The sequence below is a fragment of the Triticum dicoccoides genome, chromosome 7B, assembly GCF_002162155.2.
Source record: "Triticum dicoccoides isolate Atlit2015 ecotype Zavitan chromosome 7B, WEW_v2.0, whole genome shotgun sequence".
In the NCBI taxonomy this organism is placed as follows: Eukaryota; Viridiplantae; Streptophyta; class Magnoliopsida; order Poales; family Poaceae; genus Triticum; species Triticum dicoccoides.
Window position 1 is genome coordinate 275,456,578 of NC_041393.1, and position 7,522 is coordinate 275,464,099.

Here is a 7,522-nt window from a genome sequence, read left to right on the forward strand (position 1 = left end):
AAACCGGCGGATCTCGGGTAGGGGGTCCCGAACTGTGCGTCTAGGCGGATGGTAACATGAGACAAGGGACATGATGTTTTTACCCAGGTTCGGGCCCTCTCGATGGAGGTAAAACCCTACTCCTACTTGATTGATATTGATGATATGGGTAGTACAAGAGTAGATCTACCACGAGATCAGAGAGGCTAAACCCTAGAAGCTAGCCTATGGTATGATTGTTGTTCGTCCTACGGACTAAAACCCTCTGGTTTATATAAGCACCAAAGAGGGTTAGGGTTACACAGAGTCGGTTACAATGGTAGGAGATCTACATATCCGTATCGCCAAGCTTGCCTTCCACGCCAAGGAAAGTCCCATCTGGACACGGGACGAAGTCTTCAATCTTGTATCTTCATAGTCCAGCAGTCCGGCCGAAGATGATAGTTCGGCTATCCGGACACCCCCTAGTCCGGGACTCCCTCAGTAGCCCCTGAACCAGGCTTCAATGACGACGAGTCTAGCGCGCATATTGTCTTCGGCATTGCAAGGCGGGTTCCTCCTCCGAATACTTCATAGAAGATTTTGAACACCAGGATAGTGTCCGGCTCTGCAAAATAAATTCCACATACCACCATAGAGATAATAACATTTACATAAGTTCAATCTGCTAACGTATTTTGTGGCATGACATCACACCACGGCCAAGCCTTTATTCGAATCATTTTTACTGTTCCACCTCAGCGCGTTTAGCGAGGCGGTTTCCTTGGCACGTCTTGTCAAAGCAGAGATCGTGTCCCCTTATCCTGGGATTCTCATCAATACGGGCGTGGGTAACCCAACCGCGCCATTGATTACGCCGCTTGGGAGATAATCGAGTTTTACCAGGCTGGTGGGGACACATAGTTTCGTCCGCCCATATAAGGGGATAAGGATCTACCTTTTTACCTACGCCTTCTTCCTCCTTTGCTTATTCATTTCCGCGCACTCGAGCTCCAGCGCCCAAGTCTGCACATCTCGCCTCAACCTTCCCCAGCCATGTCTGGAGGGGGAGGCAAATGGATGGTCTCCTCCGTCATGGAGGGGCACATCAAAAAGCTGCGGAAGTCTGGATACTTATCTAGCGACATCGCGCATCGGCTCCCCGACAAGGGCAACTCATCCCCACCCCCGGGCCCCATGAGAGGGTGGTGTTCCTCACCCACTTCCTCCGCGGACTAGGTTTTCCACTTCACCCATTTGTTTGGGGGCTCATGTTCTACTACGGCCTGGATTTCCATGATCTGGCCCCGAATTTCATCCTCAACATCTTGGTGTTGATCGTCGTGTGTGAGGCCTTCCTCTGCATCCAGCCCCACTTCGGCTTATGGCTGAAGACCTTCAATGTCAACCCGAAGGTAGTGGGCGGCCGCCAAGCGGAGTGCGGAGGTGCCATGGTGGGCAGGATGCCCAACGTCCTATGGCTCGAGGGCTCTTTTGTGGAGACCATAAAGGGGTGGCAATCGTGGTGGTTCTACATCACCGAGCCGCGTGACCCTAAATGGGTGGAGGCCCCCGAATTCCGATATGGCTTCCCTACACGGCTCACCTCCTGGAAGGAGACGGGCCTGACGTGGGGTAATTCGGAAGAGCTGACCATACTTCAATCCTGCGTCCAAAGCCTGGTGAACAAGAATCTCAAGCTTGTCAACATAGTCCAGGTCATGCTCATCCGCCGGATCCTCCCGTGCCAACAACGGGCCTTCAGCTTGTGGGAGTTTGATCCGGCACAACACCAAACCTTGAGCAGGCTCTTCAACACTACGTATGAAGATGCCTGGAAGGTGCTGTTCAAGGGTGCCGAGGCTCCCGCATCCGCTTCCGAAGATCGCGGATACAGCTTGCAGCGTCAAGCCAGCGAGGTAAGCTATTTTACCCTTTACGGGACTCTTGTTATCCATAGTTTGACTCTATGTGGGATCTAAACTCCCTTACCTTTGACAGGCCTGGCAGAAGAAGTTCGGGCAGGTTAACTGTCCGACTCCCTTGCCAGAAGACCCAGCGGACGCTCGATTGATGGGGCTGCTGGTTCCGGCACCTTACGTGGTGCCGGATAAGAAGGCCAAGAAGAAGGCCTCGAAAGAGTTCCCGGCGCCAGGTGTTGTCGGACTCATCGTCCGACGACTCCGAGGCGGACTCCTCCTGCGAAGGTGAGGAGGAGAAAAAAGAGGCCTCTCCCCAGCGGGGGGAGAGAAGAAAAGGAAGGGCGCCCCAACGGGGGAGGCCGAAGGATCCAAGAAGGGAAGGACCCTCCCTCCAGACTACTCTACCAACACCGACGACGGCGAGGAGGAGTGGCCACCGAGGACTAAGCCCCTGGCGGCATCGTAAGTGTCCGGATACCAGAATAACTCATGTCGCTTTGTTTGTCGTACAGAATCTCCTAACGCCGAACATAACCCTGCAGCCCGCCCAAGGACGGGCTCGACACTTCAACGAGCGGCTCCCTGGCATCGTCGGACGTGAATAGCACTTCACTTCCAGCTGTCTCCTCTCCTCGCGCTGAGGATGACGCTGAGGTGGGGTCCCAAAAGGGGCCCAGCCAGGAGGAGGTCCCGGAGGTGCCGCAAGGCAACCTCCCAGACTTTGGGTGCAAGGGGGATCAAACCCCGAAGGGTTCTGAGTCCGGCCCTGGGCCGGACTCTGCACCGGAACCTTCAGTGGTTCTGGAGTCCGGCAGGCGGCCCCTTCGTAAGAAGGGAGAGACTGCGACACCGGTGACCTCCGTCCAATCGGAGGCACTGGATAATTTGCTGGAGGCGCTTAACGGCGCCTCCATCGACGAGGAGCACCGCACTGTTATGAGTGTGGTGATCCAGAAAGTTCAGTCTGCCAAGAGCGGGCTGACTGAAGCCTGTGCCAGCCTTCTAACAGGCTTTGAGGTATGTATTAAGATATGAAAAAATATTACCTCATAGACAATAGCCCCTGATGCTCAGTTTGGTGTTCGGAAAGAAAAGCCGAATTGAGGATCTAAAAAGATGTACGCAGGAGACTAACATAAGTATGTCCATATGGGAATGCAGGCTGCGCTGCTGACCTCTGCCGCACTGACTGCGGAGGTCAATGCATTGAAGCAGAGCCTCGAGCGGTCCGAGAACGAGCTCAGCCTTGCCAAGAAGCAGCTCGAGGACAAGGAAGGTAAGTAATACCTGATGGAAGTATATAAAAGATGTGGTTGCAAAAAATAACAGGAATAACGTGAGAATTGCAGGGGCCACGAACGAGGTGGCGACCCTGAAAGAAGCGGTGTCCAGGGCTGAAAGCAATGCGGCCGCGGAACGCACCGAGTGAGAGAATCAGGAGGCGCGGGTGGCGGAGGTGCGGCAAGAGCTCCAGGCTCTCGTGGAAAAACACGAGAGTTTGGAGCGTGACTCAAAGACTCGAGAGTCCGAGCTCACCTCGGCTCTTGAGAGCGCCGAAGTCGCTAAGGCCGAAGCCCAAAAAGCCCTCCAGGAAATTGAGGCAATAAAGAAGATAGCGGCGGGTAAGGCATTCTTCATGCAAAGCAAGCACGTGAAAGTGAATTACTTGTTACTTACCCGAATCCGGAGCTCTCTAAGAGCATTCGCAGATCTGCCTCGAAGTGTGTCCGACGCTGCCGCATTCTACCGGGCCGTGGAAGGGAGCTCGACGGAGAAGGTGTTCTGGTCTCAGTATGCTGAGGACGGACACCCGGTGCCCTTGAGCGACCAGCTGAAGCAGCTGGTTGAGCTCCATAAGGTGGCCGAACAGGCCATGAAGGGCCTCATAATTCGGTTGTGGCCGAAGGAGGCCATGCCTGGGAGCTACTTCGGGCTGGTGAGGCGGCTGGTGGATGCCTGTCCATGGATTGAAGTCATCAAGCACTCGTCTGTATCGAAGGTGCCCGTAGGGCCCTTGCCCGTGCTAAAGTGCACTGGGGCAAGATGGACGCTGAGAAGCTTGTGACGGACGCTCCACCGCCGGGCAGGGAGTATCGCAAGCCCGAGATGTATTATGCGGGCATCCTGAAGGGTGCCTGCCTTATAGCGAGTGAATGCTCCAAAGATGTAATTTTTGAGTAAACTCGCATTTGTTATCCTGTACGCTTGAAAACTTGTTCATATGCGCTAAGCAACGCTTGTGAATTTAAAATATTACCTTCTGTGCGGCCGTTTATTAAATTTGAGAGATGGCGAGTCGTCGGCTTCTGCCCCCATGCCACGAGTGCTGGGGTGTTCAGGATAAACTTTAGCGCTCTTTTTCCCATTCTTGGGTCCTTCGAGGGAGGCGCTCAACACAACGAACAAGGCAACCGGACTATAATGCTTGAACACTCTCACTTAGCCATAGAATTCTATAATTTTAAATTTCGGCGAAGCCCCTAGTATTCGGAAGACCGAGTTCGGGGCACTATCCACGCTTGTGCCGGACAAAGCCGACTCCTCGTTCTAAGCGGCATAAGTCTTTAGGGACTCGAAGAAACCTCTCGAACAGCGACCGGCTCTCGCCCTATCATGACGGTCCGTTTTAGCTTTCTCCATTGAGGTCCTTAACCTAGCTCAACCGAGGCACAATCGCAGTGGTTCTCCCAGCGCTACCTTAGCCGATATAACGGAACGTAAGGTACCAAAACATGGGAGCCGGGCAAACCCAACTATTGACCCAAGACATGATTCGGAGCCGATGCATATAATGCTATAAGTTCGGGGTGCCGCACTTGTGAAAGTGTTCGGACTTTCGGACTTATCACACCATATTTTGGGGTACTTAAGCCCCTGGTGTATTTGGCCGTACCAAAGCGTACGGGTGCAACATGTCATAAGTGAACATGTATAGATAAAATAAAAAAGGAATGCAATAATAGGCAAAAGCTATGCATTGTTTATTCAAAAAAGCTGCGGTAAAAGCAGAATGATACAAATAGTGCGATAAGCAAGGGACGGGACTATTTGACATGTCGCCCTCCAGGAGCGAGCTGCGGGATGATATGTAAAATAAGTATACTGCTCGTTATAGAGACCACCTGGACACTCAATGTAGCTTTCTGCTTCCCTGGCTGTTGCATCGTGTGTTCGGCAATTCTACTGCCGGACAGGGCTTCTTGAGAAAGGAGTCCTGAAAGTAAGAGAAAAAAGAAGAATGACACAATTGGGAGCCCCTGGTGCGGTTGAGCCGCATTCTGGGCCTGTTGTGGTCGTGCCCCTCCCCCTATGCCCACGGTATTTCCAGAGCGTAATTATGTAAGCGTAGTACTGGTTTCGCAATTTCGTGAGGGCTGGGGTTGGGGCCTCATTGCTACATGTGCTCGGAACGTGCCAGGCGGTCTTGTTGTTGGTTACTCCGGGCGCGCTTGACGGTGTCTGGCCGTTTAATAGCCGGACTCGAGAATTGCCTTAAGAGGCTGCTTTGTACTTCTGCCGCGAGGGCCGCTGTATGCTCCTCCATTTGGAGAGAGAGTTCGGTGTTTCCGTTGACTGTAATGACTCCTCGAGGGCCTGGCATCTTGAGCTTGAGGTATCCGTAGTGTGGCACCGCATTGAACTTTGCAAATGCGGTTCGTCCGAGCAGTGCGTGATAGCCGCTGCGGAACGGGACTATGTCAAAGATTAATTCCTCGCTTCGGAAGTTATCCGGTGATCCGAAGACCACTTCAAGTGTAACTGAGCCTGTACAGTTGGCCTCTACACCTGGTATGACGCCTTTGAAGGTCGTCTTTGTGGGTTTAATCCTTGAGGGGTCTATGCCCATCTTGCGCATTGTATCCTGATAAAGCAGGTTCAGGCTGCTGCCGCCGTCCATCAGGACTCTAGTGAGGTGAAATCCATCAACGATTGGGTCTAGAACCAATGCGGCGAATCCACCATGGCGGATGCTAGTGGGGTGGTCCCTTCGATCAAAAGTGATCAGGCAGGAGGACCATGGATTGAACTTTGGGGTGACTGGCTCCATCGCGTATACGTCCCTTAGTGCATGCTTCCGCTCCCTTTTGGGTATGTGGGTTGCGTATATCATGTTCACCGTCCGCACTTGTGGGGGGAAGCCCTTCTGTCCTCTATTGTTCGGCGGCCGGGGCTCCTCCTCGTCATCGCTATGCAGCCCCTTGTCATTGTTTTCAGCATTTAACTTGCCTGCATGCTTGAACACCCAACAATCTCTGTTGGTGTGGTTGGCTGGTTTTTCAGGGGTGCCGTGTATCTGGCACGAGCGATCGAGTATTCGGTCCAAATTGGACGGGCCCGGAGTATTTCTTTTGAATGGCTTTTTCCGTTGACCGGGTTTAGAGCCTCTGAATCCGGCATTGACTGCTGTATCCTCAGTATTATTGCCATTAATGCGGCACTTGTGCTTGTTGCGATGCGACCTGCCGTTGATGTCCTTGGTATCCGAATAACCAGGGCTCTTGGTCATGTTGTTACTATGAGCTAGCCAGCTGTCCTCTCCCGCGCAAAAGCGGGTCATGAGTGTTGTGAGGGCTGCCATTGATTTCGGCTTTTCCTGTCCTAGGTGCCGGGCAAGCCACTTGTCACGGATGTTATGTTTGAAGGCTGCAAGGGCCTCTGCATCCGGACAGTCGACGATTTGATTTTTCTTGGTTAGGAATCGTGTCCAAAATTGTCTGGCCGATTCTTCTGGCTGCTGAATTATGTGTCTTAGGTCATCAGCGTCTGGTGGTCGCACATAGGTGCCCTGGAAGTTGTCAAGGAATGCGGCTTCCAAGTCTTCCCAACAACCGATTGACTCTGCTGGCAAGCTGTTAAGCCAATGCCGGGCTGGTCCTTTAAGCTTGAGTGGGAGGTATTTGATGGCGTGTAGATCATCACTGCGGGCCATGTGGATATGGAGGAGATAGTCCTCGATCCAGACCGCAGGATCTGTTGTGCTGTCGTATGATTCAATGTTTACGGGGTTGAAACCCTCAGGGATTTGATGATCCATCACTTTGTCTGTGAAGCATAGTGGGTGTGCGGCGCCTCTGTATTGGGCTATATCACGACGCAACTCAAATGAGCTTTGTCTACTGTGTTCGGCCTGGCCGGAATTGCCATATCCGGTGTGATGGTTATCATCACGTATCGTGGGGCGCCCACGCGATCCGTAGATCGATCTTGTTTGCCTTGCCTTGTCCTCTAATATATCCCGCAGGTCTGCGCATTTTCCCGTGCCTTGGTATTTTTTGAGCGGCGCCGGGGTGTGGCTTGAGTGGAGGGCCGAGAGGCCTCTCTGTCACGGCCACGAGGTGGCCGGTCGGCCGTATCATGCGCTGGTGATGTAGGTTTAGGTGCTTCCTCCTCTAATCGGGGTAGCAGCCTGCATTTTTGGTAGCTCTTGGAGGGGCGTTCGAGTTCATACTCTTCGGCCGCAAGGACTTTAGTCCATCTGTCGGCTAGCAAATCTTGGTCAGCTCTAAGTTGTTGCTTCTTTTTCTTGAGGCTGCTTGCCGTGGCCATGAGCCTGCGTTTGAAACGCTCTTATTCGACGGGATCCTCAGGCACGACAAATTCGTCATCGTCGAGGCTTGCCTCGTCTTCGGAGGGAGGCATGT